This window comes from Staurois parvus, unplaced genomic scaffold, assembly GCF_062004578.1.
Source record: "Staurois parvus isolate SC_StPar_1 unplaced genomic scaffold, SC_StPar_1.0 ptg000090l, whole genome shotgun sequence".
Lineage (NCBI taxonomy): Eukaryota > Metazoa > Chordata > Amphibia > Anura > Ranidae > Staurois > Staurois parvus.
The window spans coordinates 11,658,477-11,678,796 of NW_028317886.1; the positions used below are offsets into that span (position 1 = coordinate 11,658,477).

Consider the following 20,320-nt stretch of genomic DNA (forward strand, 5'->3'; position numbering starts at 1 on the left):
CTCAGACAGTGACAGCACCGAGGAAAGGAAATGCCCATAACTGGCATTTGTTTACCTGTGATCAGCTGTGATTGGACACAACTGACCACATGGTAAAGAGCCAACATCATTGGCTCTTTACCCTGATCGGTGATGTGCTGTGTCCGACAGACCCCTGGGAGAGCACATGCGCAGCAAGAATGTCATATGCCGTCCTCCCAGAACGAGCGAGGTCCCACACCTTCGTCATTGTACAATAGGCAGGGCAGAAACCAGTTAAACTCTTTCCCTGTGATGCCACCATGCAGTGCACATTTACATTAACTTCAACAGTTCAGTTAACTGAACAGAACACAGCAAAACGTTTCAGCAGCTACAAACACAGACACTGGCACAGCATGATGAACCAATACTTAAGGGTAATGCTTGTTTCTCTTACGTTTATTGACAGACACAGCTGCTTCTTCTTTAACCCTAATGAAGCAGGGTTTTATAGCCCCACCTACAGGAGTAGGACACTAGGCAGAAAAAAAGACTTGGCACTTCCTATGGGCAGTCCTCTCTGGGTATAAACCCCCTCTCTGCTATGGGTGTCCAGTCTTTTCTGCCTAGTGTCTCAGGAGTATGTATGTGAAGTTTTGCTGGGACTTGTGGTCCCACAACATTTCCTTTTCTTTTTCTTTTTTTTCTGGACTTGTGTTCCTACAGAGTTCTTCTATCAATAGTTGGGCTGGGCGATGGGCTGGATGATCTAGTAGTCACCCCAGTCTGACCAGAGAGTGCGAGCAGACCTCCAGCTCTGCACTCTGTCGGCCGTGACTATGCCCCATGGACCGGGGTGGCCAACGAGTTAAACACGGGAACGCATATGACCAGGCGCTTTTAGTCTGTGTCTCAGTGTATCCCTGGCTCACAGCCCCCCTACTTTGGTGAAGAGAAGGATCTGTCACGGGGGCTTCACCCACACGCTCCGTTGGATTGGTAAGTAGTGCCCCCCCCCCCTCCAGTCCAGGATGCGGTGCGGGTGCTCCCTGGGGTGGTCGATTCTGCAGGGTCCCCTCACACTCAACATATTCCACTTACCTCGCTCCCACCTTCATGCACCAGCGCCCTGAAAAGGGGGGGTGGCATAGTGGCTATCAAGCGATGGAGGTCCTTGGCGGCCATTTTCCCATAGCTCGCTGCAGGGAATCCCTCTGGCACCTCGGGCTTGTAGAGGCAGGGCTTAACACGCTATGCCGGACGGATGGCAGGATACATGGGTACCTTGTCAGCACCTGGTGTGGTGATGAGTACTCCCTGGGGGTCTCTCTCCTTTCTCACTACTGGGGTGGTCTTCTGTACTGGGAATGTCCGGGTCCACTTCTTGTGGCGGTGTCTAGCTGGGGGGGACTGGTCCTATGATAGCTCAGGAGCAGGCTGCACCTCCAGGGCCCCCTCTGGAGGTCCTGGATCCCTCGGTCCCCCTAGAAGCATTTGCAGCCATCCTGGAGAAGTTTGCGTCCCGTGTGGAGGCGGCAGTTGGTCGCATGGTGCCATCACTCCCTGCCATCGCCCTCGTCCTCGGACGATTATTAGACCGAACCAGATCCTGCTACTATGGGTTCTGCATTTACCGCAGATTCTGAGAACACATCCCTTGCTTTCTCGAATAAGGAGGTCGGGTCCTCTGCCTCTGTTGCCACACAGGAGAAGGCATTGGTAGTGGCACTTATTAATTCGGTACGTGAAACACTAAAGATTGAGGACCCTGTGGGGTCAGCTGATGTGGTACCTGTTCCTTTTGTTACGCACAAGCCAGTTCAGGCAGCTAAAGTTTTTTCTTACCCCGAATATTTTGCTATATTTGTTTATAAGGATTGGAGTAGGCCGAAGTGTCCGTTTGTGCTTCACAAACGCTTCGCAATGCGTTATCCCTTTGAAGAGGCTCTGCTGAAGAAGTGGACATCTCCACTAGTGGTTGATCCTCCCATCTTCAGGCTTAACAAGACCACGTTGATTCCTGCGGAAGAATCCCCTGCATTTAAGAACCCTGCGAACGGTGGCTTGTTCGATGTTCACTGTCACCGGATTGGCACGGCCTTGGTCTCCCAGACACTGACAGAATGGGCCAAGGCTCTACGACAAGGCTTGACTTCTACTCAGTTGCCCCAAGCATATGTGGAGCTGGCAGACCAGTTGGTCCAGGGCTTAAAGTGCATTTATGATTTTGCCCTTGATGCAGCTCTTCTTCTTTCTAAACTGTCCATCTCGGCCGTTGTGCTTCAGTGGGTCCTTTGGATCAAGTGTTGGCCGGCTGATCAGACCTCCAAAAAGGCTCTGGCAGACCTGCCCTTTCTGGACAACTGACTTTTTGGCACTACTCTGGATTATATCAAGAACCTTACTGGGGGCAAGAGTACATTCCTTCCTCAGGCCAAGAAGGGGAAGGAACCTTGTCAGAAGTCTGGGTCAACATTTACGACACATTCACACATTTTTTTGCCACTCCGGCTCTGCAGCCAAGTGCTCCATGCCCTTTAAGGCTCCTGCAGGTGGCACCAAGCATCCCTGGCCCCAGAAGTCCTCCAAGCCTGTGGATATGTCTCCCTCAGCATGAAGGTTTGCCCCCACCCGCTTCCAGGATGAGGGGGGGGGAGCGTCTTCTCAGGTTTCCGGGTCCGTGGAGTTCCCTCATTCATGACAAGTAGGTTTACAAGGTCATTTTATCGGGATACAAGATCGTTTAATTCACTTCTGCCATACAGATTTTTCCCTCCAATCTGCGGCTTTTGCCAGGTCGTCTGCAAGCCCTGTACGGGCTGTACAGGAACCGCTGCTCTGTGAAGTGGTTGTCACAGTACCCGATTAGGAGCATTTTTGCGGCTTCTACTCCAACCTGTTCTCTGTTCCCAAGGTGGACAGGTTTCGCCCAATCCTGGACCTCAAGTCCCTGAATGTCTTCGTGCAGGTTCACAAGTTCAAGTTGGAATGTATTCACTCAGCGGTGGCCTCCCTCCTACAGGGAGATTTCTTAGCCTGCTTGGACATCAAGGATGTCCCTGCACATCCCCATTTGCAAGGGGCATCAGCGCTTCCTTCATTTTGCCATTGGGGATGCGCATTATCAATTTGTGACATTGCCCTTTGGTCTGGCCTCCATACCTCAGGTGCTTACCAAGGTCCTAGCCCCAGTTCTGGCCTTGTTGAGACAATGGGGGATTGCAGTGATCGGCTACCTGGACGATTTGCTCCTGCATGTGAAGCCTCACTCCTCGCTATTAGACAGTGTGGAGATCACCATGCCTTTTCTATGGGGATTTGGGTGGATCCTGAACCTCAGGAAGTCGGTGTTGACTCCATCCAGGCGCCTGGAGTATCTGGGGCTGATTCTTGATTTGGAGCAGGCCACGGTGTTCCTTCCATCGGAGAAATTGTTAAAGCTCTGGTCGGCAGTTCAGCAACTGGCTTGCAGGCGGTCCTCTCTACATCTTTGCATGCGGGTGTTAGGCTCAATGGTGGCTACTTTCGAAATGGTTCCATAAGCCCAGTTTCATACGAGAACACTACAGCTGGAACAGTCGACAAGGGCCTCCCTTTGGTGGATGAGGTCTACAGAATGGATGTCTTTCCTCCCTGTTTGCTGGACTGTGGTCACAACAGATGCCAACATGTCGGGCTGGGGAGGAGTCCTGGGAGCGAATTCTGCTCAGGGTCAATGGACTATAATGGACTCTGGGGGAAGCTCGCTTACCCATCAATATCCTGGAGCTCTGGGCAATCAGGTTGTCACTGACGCATTGGACGGACCCTCTGTCAGGTCTGGCGACCAGGATTCAGTCGAACAAAGCCACTGTGGTGGCATATGTCAATCAGCAGTGGGGCACGAGAAATGCAGCAGCGGTGCTGGAGGCATCTCACATTCTGCAATGGGCAGAGAGGTTCGTTCCGGCTCTGTCCAACGTACACATTCCAATCGTCAAACTGGCAAGCGGATTATCTCAGCCGTCAGATGCTAGATCAGGGCAAGTGGTCCCTACATCTGCAATTGTTCCATGAGCTCTGCATTCGCTGGGGGACTCTGGACATGGATCTTCTGGCAGCCTGCCTCATTTAGAAGGTTCCATGGTTTGTAGCACGATCATTGGATCCCTTGACAGGCGCAACGGATACACTGGTGGTGCAGTGGGATCTGTACACGCTCATCTATGCCTTCCCACCCCTTTGACTGATTCCTCATCTACTACGCAGGATAGAGGCCGAAGTCTCATTGCTCCAGACTGGCCTAGTCATCCGTGGTACGCCGACGTGGTGTGATTGGTGGCAGATTCTCCCTAGAGGCTGCCTTTTCAGAAAGACCTTCTGTCTCAAGGGATGGTCTTCCACCCTGCTTTACCGTTGCTGGCTTTGATGGCGTGGCTGTTGAGAGCCAGGTTCTGAAGAACAGGGGGTTGTCTGGCTTAGTGATTCCGGCTATGTTGAAGGCCCATAAGTCTACTCCTGGAAGCTTTGTCATCACACCTGGAGAGCCTATATTGGTTGTGTGGAGCCTTGGGGTTCCATCTGCGTTCCTTTGTTGTGGCTCGGGTGTTGGCCTTCCTCCAATGGGGTGTGGATCAAATGCTTGCATTGAGTACAATCAAGGGTCAAGTATCTGCTCTGGCTGTTTTCTTTTAGCCCTTAGCTACGTATTCTTTGTTCCATACTTTCATGCAGGGGGTTCGTCACGTGGTCCCTCCTGTGCGCTCCCCTTTGTCACCGTGGGATTTGAATTTGGTGCTGTCTGTTCTTCAGAGGCCTCCATTTGAGGCCATTTGGGAAATCCCCTTGCTTACGCTTTTGCAAAAGGTTGCCTTCCTTTTCGCTATCACTTCGGCTTGTAGGGTGTCGGAGTTGCCAGCTTTGTCCTGTAAGCTGCCTTATATGGTTTTACACAAAGACAAGGTGGTGCTTCAGCGTTCCCCTTCCTTTCTCCCGAAGGTGGTGTCTGATTTTCATTTGAATGAGGATATTGTTCTTCCCTCACTGTGTCCTTGACTAACACACCCTAAAGAGGTGGCTCTGCATTCCCTGGATGTGGTCCGTGCGATTTGCATGTACTTGTCTTTAACACTTGCCTTTCAGAGGTCTGACTCTCTCTTCGTCCTCACAGATGGTCCAAAGAAGGGCCTAGCGGCATCTTCTGCCACTATTTCTCGTTGGATTCGTCAGACGTTTGTTCAGGTGTATGCTGTTAAGGGGCAGAAGCCGATTTTCCCAGTTACAACGCACTCCACTAGAGCGGTTGGCACCTCCTGGATGTTCCGACATCAGGCATTTGTTTCTCAGGTTTGCAAGGCGGTGACCTGGTCATCTGTGCACACGTTAACAAAGCTCTTTAAAATTGATGTGTTGGCACTTTCCAATGCTAGTTTTGGCTGCAGGTGGCTGTTTAGGGCTCCTGGGCCTCCCCTTTTGGAGTTCTTCGGAGTGTTGGCTTGTTGCCCTGGGGGTTCTTTCTTCTTACTCCACCCATTCTGGCACTGCTTGGGGAGCGTGCGCTCGCTGGTCAAACTGGAGTGACTACTGGATCTAGATTATCCAGCCCATCGCCCAGCCCAACTGTTGATAGAAGATCTCTGCAGGAACACAAGTCCAGGAAAAAAGAAAAGGAAATGTTGTGGGACCACAAGTCCCTGCAAAACTTCACATCCATACTCCTGAGACACTAGGCAGAAAATACTGGAGAACCATAGCAGGAAGGGGGTTTTATACCCAGAGAGGACTGCCCATAGGAGGTGCCAAGTCTTTTTTTTTTCTTTCTGCCTAGTGTCCTACTCCTGTAGGTGGGGCTATAAAATAAGAATCAGTTTACTGTCAGTTTATTAATCCAGCAGTTCTAATTCACATACAGTGGATATAAAAAGTCTACACACCCCTGTTAAAATGTCAGGTTTCTGTGATGTATAAAAATGGTTATTTCAGAACTTTTTCTACCTTTTAATGTTACCTATAAACAGTACAACTCAGTTGAACAACAAACTAAAATCTTTAGGTGGAGGGAAGTAAAAATAAAAAAACTAAAATAATATGGTTGCATAAGTGTGCACACCCTTAAACTAATACTTTGTCGAAGCACCTTTTGATTTTATTACAGCACTGTCTTTTTGGGTATGTGTCTATGAGCATGGCACATCTTGACTTGACAATATTTGCCCACACTTCCTTTCAAAAACACTCCAAATCTGTCAGATTGCAAGGGCATCTCCTGTGCACATCTGTCAGGGCTCCCAGGTATGACCAGAGGTGTGTGACTGATGCAGGGAAACGCAGACTTCAGATATGTGATAAACAATACAATTTATTAACACTAACCATACAAACATAAACGCAGTGCAATACTAAACATAATACAGTGCGAACAAACCAAACCAAACCACCCACAGATAACAGTACATACAAGCAAGCGTCGTCAGGCAGGCCAGGTCAATATCAATTGGGCAGGTAGGTACAGGGGGAGCAAGCAGAGAATGGTCGGGGTCACAGGCCAGGTTCAGCAGGTAGCAAGCAGCGTAGTACAGAGGGTCAGGCAGAGGGATGGTCAGGGTCACAAGCCAGAGATCAAAACAGGTAACAAGCAGCGTAGTACAGAGGGTCAGGCAGAGGGACAGAAACAGGATGCAGGACAGATACAGGGCCCAGGACAAACACAACACCAAGGCAGAGTCTGTGGGTCTGGCCATCCCTTAAATACCCCAGCATCATCAGTTCCAGGTGTTAGCTGGCTGAAAGGTTGAGTCTCTGATTGCTGGGAGCACCCGCTGGCCAGCCCTGGTACTGCAGATCAAAAGGCAGGTGAGTCCCACCATTGCTGGCCAGTTCATTCCTGACAGTACCCCCCCTCAAGGAGCGGCCTCAGGACGCTCCAAACAGTCCTAGCTGGGCAAAATGTTCCACTGCCCGGGTCTGGTAACTGGCGGGATATCAAAGACTGGCACACCGGGCAGGACTCCGGGCAGCGGCACACCTGGCTGGACTCCGGGCAGAGGCACACCGGGCTGGACTCCGGGCAGAGGCACACCGGGCTGGACTCCGGGCAGAGGCACACCGGGCTGGACTCCGGGCAGAGGCACACCGGGCTGGACTCCGGGCAGAGGCACATCGGGCAGAGGCACACCGGGCAGAGGCACACCGGGCAGAGGCACATCGGGCAGAGGCACATCGGGCAGGACTCCGGGCAGAGGCACACCGGGCAGAGGCACATCGGGCAGGACTCCGGGCAGAGGCACATCGGGCAGGACTCCGGGCAGAGGCACATCGGGCAGGACTCCGGGCAGAGGCACATCGGGCAGGACTCCGGGCAGAGGCACATCGGATTACCAGGCGAAGCAGCAGGCAGCGGGCCACCAGGCAGAGCAGCAGGCACCGGGCCCCTGGGCGGAGCAGCAGGCACCGGGCCCCCGGGCGGAGCAGCAGGCACCGGGCCCCCGGGCGGGGCGACATGCATCGGGCCCCCGGGCGGGGCAGCAGGCACCGGGCCCCCGGGCGGGGCAGCAGGCACCGGGCCCCCGGGCGGAGCAGCAGGTACCGGGCCCCCGGGCGGGGCAGCAGGCTCCGGGCCCCCGGGCGGAGCAGCAGGCACCGGGCCCCCGGGCGGAGCAGCAGGCACCGGGCCCCCGGGCGGAGCAGCAGGCACCGGGCCCCCGGGTGGGGCGACCGGCATCGGGCCCCCCGGCGGGGCGGCGGGCGCCGGGCCCCCAGGAGGGGCGACAGGCGTCGGGCCCCCAGGCGGGGCGACAGGCATCGTGCCCCCAGGCGGGGCGACAGGCATCGTGCCCCCAGGCGGGGCGACAGGCATCGTGCCCCCAGGCGGGGCGGCGGGCGCCGGACCCCCAGGCGGAGCGACAGGTCTCGGGCCCTCAGGCGGAGCGGCGGGCGCCGGACCCCCAGATGGAGCGACAGGTCTCGGGCCCTCAGGCGGAGCGGCGGGCGCCGGACCCCCAGGCGGAGCGACAGGTTTCGGGCCCTCAGGCGGAGCGGCGGGCGCCGGACCCCCAGGAGGAGCGACAGGTCTCGGGCCCTCAGGCGGAGCGGCGGGCGCCGGACCCCCAGATGGAGCAACAGGTCTCGGGCCCTCAGGCGGAGCGGCGGGCGCCGGACCCCCAGGTGGAGCGACAGGTCTCGGGCCCTCAGGCGGAGCGGCGGGCGCCGGACCCCCAGGCGGAGCGACAGGTCTCGGGCCCTCAGGCGGAGCGGCGGGCGCCGGACCCCCAGGAGGAGCGACAGGTCTCGGGCCCTCAAGCGGAGCGGCGGGCGCCGGACCCCCAGACGGAGCGACAGGTCTCGGGCCCTTAGGCGGAACGACAGGTCTCAGGCCCCCAGGCGGGGCGGCGGGCACCGAGTCACCAGGCACAACCGTGGGCTCCGAGTCAACTGGGATGACCGCTGGCACTGGGTCAGACATTGGATCGTCTGGCTGGACAGCGGGCATCGGGTCACCAGGCATCAGGTAATTTGGCTCGACAGCGGGCACCGCGTCATCTGGCAAGGCAGTGGGCTCCGAGTCAACTGGTATGACCGCGGGCACTGGGTCAGACATTGGATCGTCTGACTGGACAGCGGGCATCGGGTCACCAGGCATCAGGTCATTTGGCTCGACAGCGGGCACCGCGTCATCTGGCAAGGCAGTGGGCTCCGAGTCAGGCACGACAGTGAGCACCGGGTCATCAGGTACCGGATTGTCTGGCTCGACAGCGGGCATCGGGTCACCAGGTATGACAGCGGGCACTGAGTCACCAGGCATCAGGTCATTTGGCTCGACAGCGGGCACCGGATCAGGTACCGGATCATCTGGATCAACAGCGGGCATCGAGTCAACTGGCCTAATAGGATCGTCAGGCTGGATCAGTTCATCATGCTGGGTAGAGGCATCAGGCTGAATGCCGGCGTCCGGCTGAGTAGAGGCTTCAGGCCGAGTAGAGGCATCAGGCCGAGTAGAGGCATCAGGCCGAGTAGAGGCTTCAGGCCGAGTAGAGGCATCAGGCCGAGTAGAGGCATCAGGCCGAGTAGAGGCTTCAGGCCGAGTAGAGGCTTCAGGCTGAACCACGGAAGGCAGGCTCACCGGTTTGGATACTGGCAGGATGGTATTGGTTGGAAAGAATTTTCGCTTTTTTCTGGTTTTAACTACTGGAGCACTGCAAGTAAACACAGGTCTGCAAACGAATGGAGCAGCTGGAGACAGAGAAGAACTGGAGGATGGGACAGGAGAGGGAGCAGTTGCTACAGAGGGCTCTTTTACAGGGTTAAAGGCAGGATAGGTGCAGCGAGTGGGAACAGGGTACTGACATGCGGTAGATAGCAGGGCAGGAGGAGCTGTTGGGAATGCAGGAATAGAGTTTTGAGGAAATAGATTAGAAGCAGGACTGGGTCTTTGTAAGCTGACTGAGGCTGGGTGCAACAAATCTGTCCATGTCTGCAGTATGGGTTGAACAAAGCTGAGCTTACACAAAGCCTGTCTGGTCAATGACTGCACTGCGTTTATACAATCTCTTAGTGTCTGTGGTGAACATGTGGAATAACGCTCCAGAAAGTAACCCACATCATCCTCTAATAACCACACCAGGGACTCTACCTGGTCTGCACTAAATGGTGGCAAAAATTTATCCCTGCATTCGGGGGTACCAGATGAAACCAACTCAGCACAAACCTCAATCAATGGCTGCACCTCAGAGAACTCTGTGCCCTGATCTACTAGAACATGAGCGAGCCGTATACATTCTAGCAGTTCATCCCGGGTATACTCCTTCAGAGTTTGATAAGCATACTCCCTGTCATCAAACACTAGCAGATATAAATATTCAACCTCATCAAGATCCATCCTTCCCATCAACAAGCCAAGATGGCTTCCCTGTGCAGCCACTTCTGGTCAGGATTGGCCTTGGTGTAATGTCAGGGCTCCCAGGTATGACCAGAGGTGTGTGACTGATGCAGGGAAACGCAGACTTCAGATATGTGATAAACAATACAATTTATTAACACTAACCATACAAACATAAACGCAGTGCAATACTAAACATAATACAGTGCGAACAAACCAAACCAAACCACCCACAGATAACAGTACATACAAGCAAGCGTCGTCAGGCAGGCCGGGTCAATATCAATTGGGCAGGTAGGTACAGGGGGAGCAAGCAGAGAATGGTCGGGGTCACAGGCCAGGTTCAGCAGGTAGCAAGCAGCGTAGTACAGAGGGTCAGGCAGAGGGATGGTCAGGGTCACAAGCCAGAGATCAAAACAGGTAACAAGCAGCGTAGTACAGAGGGTCAGGCAGAGGGACAGAAACAGGATGCAGGACAGATACAGGGCCCAGGACAAACACAACACCAAGGCAGAGTCTGTGGGTCTGGCCATCCCTTAAATACCCCAGCATCATCAGTTCCAGGTGTTAGCTGGCTGAAAGGTTGAGTCTCTGATTGCTGGGAGCACCCGCTGGCCAGCCCTGGTACTGCAGATCAAAAGGCAGGTGAGTCCCACCATTGCTGGCCAGTCTATTCCTGACAACATCCTTCTTCAGATCACCCCACAGATTTTCTATCAGATTCAGGTCTGGGCTGATTTGGATGTATGCTTTCGGTCGTTGTCATTAGAGATGAGCGAATTATTCAAAAATTCGGTTCGGCTGATTCGCCGAATTCGCCGAATAAATTCGCTTTGAGCCGAATATATTCGCTGCGAATTTAACTTATAAAAAGGGTGTTTCTAGGCTTCAGAGAGCCTTTATATTAGTGCAGAACACTGTACCTTTAATTTAAATGCCCTTGGAGTCTGCTGGGGAAGAGAAATAATACTGTCAGTCAGTATGACATGCAGATGAGTGCCGTCGATCTTAGAATCACCGCACACTTCACTCATTTGGGCAGTCACGGGGCCAAAACCAGAGTGTGGAGCCACAGTGTGGCGGTGGAGGCAGCAGCAATGGGAGGCCATACAGCACCCTATGACAAAATGGAACCCACCAGCAGTGTGAGGAGACCTGAAAGTGGCACATGGCAGAGTGTGGCGATGGAGACAGCAGCAATGGGAGGCCGTACAGGGACCCATGACACACTCTGGACCTGGCAGCAGCATGAGGAGGCGGTACAGGGGCCCATGACAGATTACGGGCCTGGCAGCAGCATGAGGAGTCGGTACGGGGGCCCATGGCAGATTACGGGCCTGGCAGCAGCATGAGGAGGCGGTACAGGGGCCCATGGCAGAGTGGCGGAGCGTAAGCAGCTAAAATTGAAGGCCATACACAGGCCTAGGTTTAAAAGTCCCTCACAGTTAATTCCAATAACGAACTCTACTCCTCCGTGCAATCTACTTACGAGACCCTGGGCAGGTCTGGGTCCAATTTGTGGTAGAGACTGGTTTTGTTCAGCCATGCTTGAGCGAGTAATAACAGGTCTGTGCTGCCCTTTGGTGTCTGGCTTAATGCGCACAACACTGAACGTCCCAGCGTTTGTCAACGATTTGCCGTTAAGTGATGCAAACCCGCTGAACCACGTTCATGAGAAGCCGGTACAGGGGGCCATGAATCAGTATGGACCTGGCAGCAGCGTGAGCAGACGACAGAGGCACATGGTGCAGGGTGGCGGTGTAGGCAGCATTATTCTGAAGCCATACACAGGCCTAGGTTAAAAAGCGGAAGCCGTCAGCAGTGTGAGCAGACGACAGAGACACATGGCGCAGGGTGGCGGTGGATGCAGCAGTATTCGGAAGCCAAACACAGGCCTCGGTTAAAAAGCGGAAGCCGTCAGCAGCGTGAGCAGACGACAGAGGCACATGGCGCAGGGTGGCGGTGGAGGCAGCAGCAATGGAAGGCCATACAGCACCCTATCACAAAATGGAACCCACCAACAGTGTAAGGAGACCTGAAAGTGGCACATGGCAGAGTCTGGCGATGAAGTCAGCAGCAATGGGAGGCCGTACAGGGACCCATGACACACTCTGGACCTGGCAGCAGCAAGAGGAGGCGGTACAGGGGCCCATGGCAGAGTGGCGAAGCGTAAGCAGCTTAAATTGAAGGCCATACAGAGGCCTATGTTAAAAAGTCCCCCCAGCAGCAGTGTGGGGAGACGACTATCAAGAGTCCAATGGCAGAGTGGCGGAGCAGAAGCAGCTTCAATTGAAGGCCATACACAGGCCTAGGTTAAAAAGTCCCCCCAGCAGCAGCGTGGGGAGACGACTATCAAGAGTCCAATGGCAGAGTGGCGGAGCGGAAGCAGCTTCAATTGAAGGCCATACACAGGCCTAGGTTAAAAAGTCCCCCCAGCAGCAGTGTGGGGAGACGACTATCAAGAGTCCAATGGCTGAGTGGCGATCCGGGAAGTCAGCGTTGTGATTGCAGATGCAATGCAGAGATTCTATGAGGTGATGCCGTGGGTGCGAAGAAGATCATATACCGTCGTACTTCCATCCATAAGACGGAACAACCTGCGAACCGGGAGCTTTATTGCCCTGACCCGCTGAGCAGCTTCTGGGATACCCAAGAGGCCCATGGCAGAGTGGCGGAGCGTAAGCAGCTTCAATTAAAGGCCATACAGAGGCCTATGTTAAAAAGTCCCCCCAGCAGCAGCGTGGGGAGACGACTATCAAGAGTCCAATGGCAGAGTGGCGGAGCGGAAGCAGCTTCAATTGAAGGCCATACACAGGCCTAGGTTAAAAAGTCCCCCCAGCAGCAGTGTGGGGAGACGACTATCAAGAGTCCAATGGCTGAGTGGCGATCCGGGAAGTCAGCGTTGTGATTGCAGATGCAATGCAGAGATTCTATGAGGTGATGCCGTGGGTGCGAAGAAGATCATATACCGTCGTACTTCCATCCATAAGACGGAACAACCTGCGAACCGGGAGCTTTATTGCCCTGACCCGCTGAGCAGCTTCTGAGGTGGTAGAGGCGGACATCTTTGCTGGACCAAGGACGTGCAAACGTGGAGGCAAAAGCGGCGTGACCTGTCCAAGTTGCTGGTGCGGCTGTGCCGGCACCACGTTCACCCAGTGGGCCGTAAATGACATGTACTGTCCCTGACTGTAGTTACAGCTCCACACGTCGGTGTCCACAGACACCGACATGCTCAAAGACTGGCCCACCATCTCTTGTACATGTGAATGCAGGGCTGGCACTGCCTTTTTGGCGAAGAAATGCCGGCTTGGCACTCTCCACCGCGGCTCGGCACAAGCCATCATTTCTCGGAAAGGTGCTGAGTCCACCACTTGGAAAGGGAGGGACTGCAGCACCAGCAACTTGGACAGGAGGACGTTCAGCTTCTGCACCGTCGGGTGCGTGCTCGCAAACTGTTGTCTCTTGGAAACGGATTCCAAGAAAGACTGCTGACGGAATCCGTGAAGAGGAGTAGCAGGAGAAGGAGCATCTGAACGAGCGGAAGATGCCAACGAGCGACAACTCCCCTCAGCAGAGGTGTTGGAGCCTTGACTGGCTGATAGAGGGCGATTGACGTCGGGTGACGGAGCAAGTAACGGAGCGGGTGATGGAGCGGGGGCTGGGGCAGGCAGAACCGCCGTATCTTTATCACGGTTTTCCCAGGCCACCGAATGGCGACGCTGCATATGCTGACGCAATGCTGTAGTCCCAACATTGGCCCCCTGGCCACGCTTGACTTTCTGGCCACATAGTCGACATACGGCTACGTTTACTTCCTCGGGCGGCTTGACGAAAAATTGCCACACCGCCGAGTAGGAAACTTTGCCCCCGATACTCCTCACTGGCTGACTGCTACTTCCTCCGTGCACACCGGCACCACTACTGGCCGTGGTGGTAGGCTGCAGTGGAGCTGGTGCTCTACTCCGTGGCCGTTTGGCTCCACTGACACTGCTGCGACCCTGCTGCCTCCTGGGCAACCCACCGACTGTTTTGCTCGCTGGCAAGCTGGCACCCTCTTCTCCTGATGATGCGGAAGCAATAGCCTGATGACGACGAGGCTGCCAAGTGCGATCAGCCTCATCATCATCAATTAGGGTTTCCGCGTCACTACTAGCCCCCTCGGCTGCGTGTGGGTCAGGAGACAGACCTGTCTCTAGATCGGCTACCGAGCCACTCTCCTCGCCAGTACTTCTTCGCCTGGCTGCTGAAGAGGCGGATGTCTCCCCCCGTTCCTGACCGCCCTCTGTTAGCTCTTCCTCACTGTACAGTGGGGCTGAGCCCACAGCATGCGATACTTCGCTTGGTGAGGGAACACCAAAGGACAGGGGCAGGTCGAGGACACGTGATTTCAGTGGGCTTGCTCCCGGGCCATGCCAACTAACGGTTGTGTCTGACGTACCCACCGACCGTTGGCTGTAGGTGTCAGAGGTGACCTGGGAAGAGGAAGACGACCGAGTCAACCAATCGATGACGGCAGGGTTGTCGTTGGAGACACGACCGCTGGATGACACCGGGAGCACTGGCCTCTGGCTGCGACTAGTGCAGCCTCGACCCCTTCCTCTGCTGCCACGTCTGCTCACTCCTGAAACATTGCCTCCTCTGCCACTCCTCTGCGTGTTGTCTGACATACTCTTTAATTCAATAAGCACCCCAAAAATAAAACCGGATTTAACTCTTTGAACGTACAATAGTGGTTGTGAAGCAGAAAGTCAGTTTATTTAGCACAATCGGTCAATTGCAGCTTGCCGTTGGCTGTAGACTGTACGTTTATGTCACTGGAATGCACTAATCACCCAAAAAATATTACCGCCACCCGGCGTGTATATGGATTTAACTCTTTGAACGTACAATAGTGGTTGTGAAGCAGAAAGTCAGTTTATTTAGCACAATCGGTCAATTGCAGCTTGCCGTTGGCTGGAAACTGTACGTTTAGGTCACTGGAATGCACTAATCACCCAAAAAATATTACCGCCAGCCGGCGTGTAAATGGATTTAACTCTTTGAACGTACAATAGTGGTTGTGAAGCAGAAAGTCAGTTTATTGTACACAATCGGTCAATTGCAGCTTGCCGTTGGCTGGAAACTGTACGTTTCTGTCACTGGAATGCACTAATCACCCAAAAAATATTACCGCCAGCCGGTGTGTAAATGGATTTAACTCTTTGAACGTACAATAGTGGTTGTGAAGCAGAAAGTCAGTTTATTTAGCACAATCGGTCAATTGCAGCTTGCCGTTGGCTGGAAACTGTACGTTTATGTCACTGGAATGCACTAATCACCCAAAAAATATTACCGCCAGCCGGCGTGTAAATGGATTTAACTCTTTGAACGTACAATAGTGGTTGTGAAGCAGAAAGTCAGTTTATTTAGCACAATCGGTCAATTGCAGCTTGCCGTTGGCTGGAAACTGTACGTTTATGTCACTGGAATGCACTAATCACCCAAAAAATATTACCGCCAGCCGGCGTGTAAATGGATCTAACTCTTTGAACGTACAATAGTGGTTGTGAAGCAGAAAGTCAGTTTATTTAGCACAATCGGTCAATTGCAGCTTGCCGTTGGCTGGAAACTGTACGTTTATGTCACTGGAATGCACTAATCACCCAAAAAATATTACCGCCACCCGGCCTGTAAATGGATCTAACTCTTTGAACGTACAATAGTGGTTGTGAAGCAGAAAGTCAGTTTATTTAGCACAATCGGTCAATTGCAGCTTGCCGTTGGCTGGAAACTGTACGTTTATGTCACTGGAATGCACTAATCACCCAAAAAATATTACCGCCACCCGGCGTGTATATGGATTTAACTCTTTGAACGTACAATAGTGGTTGTGAAGCAGAAAGTCAGTTTATTTAGCACAATCGGTCAATTGCAGCTTGCCGTTGGCTGGAAACTGTACGTTTCTGTCACTGGAATGCACTAATCACCCAAAAAATATTACCGCCAGCCGGCGTGTAAATGGATTTAACTCTTTGAACGTACAATAGTGGTTGTGAAGCAGAAAGTCAGTTTATTGTACACAATCGGTCAATTGCAGCTTGCCGTTGGCTGGAAACTGTACGTTTGTGTCACTGGAATGCACTAATCACCCAAAAAATATTACCGCCAGCCGGCGTGTAAATGGATTTAACTCTTTGAACGTACAATAGTGGTTGTGAAGCAGAAAGTCAGTTTATTTTGCACAATCGGCAAACTGCAGCACCAACTGTGCACGACAGCCACCAAAAAAAAAAAGGGTGTATGTCACTTTAAATTTTCGATTCTTTGATAGCTGTGGCCCTAAGTAACGATTCTGTGTCCCTGAGTAACGATTCTGTGTCCCTGAGTAACGATTCTGTGTCCCTGAGTAACGATTCTGTGGCCCTAAAGTCTCTGTGGCCCTAACTCTGTCCCTTAATACACACAGGTCTGTCTCTCTTGAATGACCGGAGGCTAATGGAGAATTCTAAGATGGCCGCGATTTATAGCTCCACCATTACACAGTGCTGGCTGGCTGCTGATTGGCTAATGCGATCACATGTCATGAATGCATTATGGGTCAGCGCGCCTTGTCTGCGCGCCTTCCCAGAGATCCCCGCCCCATCTTCTCTGTCCATTTTCTCCGTCGCCACACATGTCGCCGCCATTTTTGGGAAAATTCGATTCGTGCATCCGAAGTTTGCTAATCTTCGGATTCGTCGCGAATAGAATTTTTCCAAATCTTCGGAACGAATTCCACTTCGTCATGTTCGATTCGCTCATCTCTAGTTGTCATGCTGAAAGATGAAGTTCCTCTTCATGTTCAGCTTTCTAGCAGAAGCCTAAAGATTTTGTGGCAATATTGATATTGGTATTTGGAACTGTTAATTCCCTCTACCTTGACTAAGGTCTCAGTTCCAGCTGAAGAAAAATAGCCCCAAAGCATGATGCTGCCACCACTATGCTTCACTGTGGGTATAGTGTTCTTTTGGTGATGTGCATTGTTGTTTTTGCAGCAAAAATATCTTCTGGAATAATGGCCAAAAAGTTAAATCTTGGTTTCATCAGACCATAACACTTTTTTCCCACATGGTTTTGGGAGACTTCAGATGTGTTTTTGCTAAATTTAGCTGGGCTTGGATGTTTTTCTTCGTAAAAAAAGGCTTCCGTCTTGCCACTCTACCCCATATCCCAGACACGTGTACCACACAGCCAGTACTTGCCAGATATTCTTGCAGCTCCTTTAATGTTGCTGTAGGCCTCTTGGCAGCCTCCCAGACCAGTTTTCTTCTCGTCTTTTCATCAGTTTTGGAGGGACGTCCAGTTCTTGGTAATGTCATTGTTGTGCCATATTTTCTTCACTTGATGATGACTGTCTTCACTGTGTTCCATGGTATATCTAGTGCCTTGGAAATTCTTTTGTACTCTTGTCCTGACTGATTCCTTTTAACAATGAGATCCCTCTGATGCTTTGGAAGCTCTCTGCGGATTATGGCTTTTGCTGTAGGATGTGACTAAGAAAATGTCAGGAAAGACCTACTAGAACAGCTGAATTTATTTGGGGTTAATTAGAGGCACTTTAAATGATGGCAGGTGTGTACTGACTCCTATTTAACATGATTTTGAATGTGATTGCATAATTCTGAACACAGCTACATACCCAGTTATAAGAGGGTGTGCACACTTATTCAACCACATTATTTATCTTTTTATGTTTACTCCCCCTCCCATTAAAAGATTTCAGTTTGTTTTTCAATTGAGTTGTACAGTTTATAGGTCACATTAAAGGTGGAAAAAGTTCTGAAATTATTTATCTTTGTCTCGTTTTTTTTTATGCTTCTTATGTTATAAATATACAGTATATACCTGCAGGATAAAACACCTCTTTTTGGTTCAATTCATGTTAAGGAAAGCACTGCGTACCAACATGACCTTTGCTGTATTCCGCCAGCCTCTAGAGAGGTCATCTTTGACCCTGAATAACCCTCTCTGCAAAGGCTTGAGAAGCTGGCATAGCCAACAGGTCTAATGCAAAAGGTTTTAGAAGATGATCAAAAAAAAAAAGTGTCACTTTGACAGGCAAAAATCTGTTCTGATTTTTTCAGTGAGCTTTTCCTTATATTTTCTGACCTGCTGCTGTATGCTGTTTGAGGAGATTCTCTGCCTGGGTCTTCTTCGACATTTTGAAAGAAACCGAAAAACTGGCTGCTCTGACGTGGATGGTGCTTCTTCCACTTCCTGTTATTTTTCAATATTCTCTTCCACATCATTTTTAGACAATTCCTCATCCAGTGTGGATTTTCTTAGGGCATACTCCACTGCCTTTTTAAGCAGTTCCTGAATATTATCATCCGCCACATCAACAAGGCTCAACAGACAGTAGGGTTGATAAAACAAACAGCTGCTGCAAGTGGCGAGAACATTTCATCAGTTAGATCTAAGATTGAATCAAAACGCTGGTTCACATTCCCTTACATTTTTTGTGCAAGTGTGGCAAAGTCTTGGTAGCCAGTGTTCTGTTTAAAGTCCTTATGGTGGCTGAATAGATCAAAGAGGGCAGGGACATGGGCATGCTGTCACTTTGGAGGGATTTAGTATGTTCTGCAAAAGGCAGCAGTAGGTCATGCAATGATGTGAGCTTTTGCCATTCACTAGGGAGCAAGCTGTCCCATCCCATGTCATTTGCCATTTGGCAGACCGACTCTTTCAGTTTGAGGAGCCTTGCAATAATGTTGAATGTACTTGTCCAGTGCGTGGTGTAGTCATTTAAAAGAGTAAGGCCACACTGCTCCAATATCTTCTGTGTTGCAATGGAAGACTTGTGGAAGAGGTTCGCTATTGGTCTTGCTTTATCAAGGATTCTCTGCACACTTGCCTCCTTCTGCACCATGTGGACCACAAGTTGTAAGGTATGCAGCACACACTGTGTCCAGTCCACTTTGATCTGTTGGTACCTAACATGAGGAACACAGCCAAATAAGCATAAAGTATAGAAAATATTACTGTTTCCATTCTATTTTAGCCCTCAACACCTTATAGGAATACTTTTACATGAGATTCCAAATAAAGTGGAAAAATAACAGATGTACAAGCAGCGTAAAGCAAACAGCGCCCCAATATCAATGATCTTGTATTCATTTGATAATTGAACTGTCATCATGTAAAAGAGTAATAACAAATAAAAATGGCTCACTGCAGATCATCAATTTCAGACTCCGTCTTAGAGTCACTTTCTGTCATGGGGGAGTGCCAAAAATGATAAAATGATGACGAAAATGTTTAGTCGATGAAATTAACACTGTCCAGCAGTACCTAGAAGATCATGGCTTTCCTTGTAGTAGCATCAGCGACTAAAGTGATTGTCAGCTTCCCCAGCAGCCTGGCAGGTATGAGATATGCATACGCATATTGTACCCATCTGGGCTAATCTAAGTATGCAATACAGATACTCTTGGAGTTCAGCTTTAGGGTCAATACACACTGGGTATTGATAATGCTGCTTATAATGGCTTTTGGCATTTTTTTTTCTTCAGCCTGTATTAGCAGCTCTATGTTAGCTTATTTGTCTATGCACATTAGGACTTTTGTAGGCATATTTGCTGAGGAGCATTTTTTGGGCAGAAAAAATACTTGATGCTCATAAACGAAGCATTAAGGAGTGTTTGGCATTTTCAAGTGTGCGTTGAATATAGTGAAAATTAAGCACAGGGGAATGTTGTGGGAAAAACAGTTTACAAAAAGCAAATGCTTATCGACTCTTGTGCAGTACGAGCCACTATGAGCTTTTTTTTTCTATGCTACTTTTTCTGCAGGTTCTGGCATTTGCCTAGTGTGCATGGACCCTAAACCTGAAAATTATAGTCTGCTACTTTGATACTCTTTTACTTTTTTTTCTTCTGTGGTAGAAAGTCCTCTAAACCCTGAGGCCTCCATTCACTAAACCTAATGTTAAGAATGAAGTCTTATTTGTTTCAAACACTGCATTGCTTGTTTCATAATAGAGTGCCACTTTTGTCACACCTCTACAACTATTTCCCCAAAATCATTGTGGTGGTATATTTGAAACTGCAGCATAGTATTTTAGGAGAGTAGTGGGTTTCTCCAATGGTATGCTTTTGCAAATATCATTCTTGCTCTGTATTTTTTTCTTACAGTGGGAAAATAAGTAGTGTTAGGATTGATGTTCAAGTCGAACATAATCTCGATGGGCATCGTGATTGACATTATATTTACTTTGGGGGACATTTTTAACATTTTTGATTTTAATAAAGGACCTGTGTACTGTAATTTTTTACGCTAGCTTTTTTTTTCTTTTTTCTTTTTTTTGTGAATGGATAGCGGTACCATGTACCCCATAGTTATATTCACATGGGGAGCTGGAATCTGGGGGCTCCCTTGTTAGAGGGGGCTTCCAAATTCCAATAAGCCCCCCCACCCAAAGACCCCCACAACCACCGGCCACGGTTGTGGGGAAGAGGCCCTTGTACCCATCAACATATGGACATG

At 51.0% G+C, this 20,320-nt stretch overlaps 1 protein-coding gene across 1 annotated transcript in view; it reads left to right on the top strand.

The window, feature by feature from the left end:
* The window catches only part of CTSO (cathepsin O), an 82,193-nt gene that overhangs the window by 58,890 nt on the left and 2,983 nt on the right, over nucleotides 1-20,320 (top strand). The window lies entirely within an intron of this gene.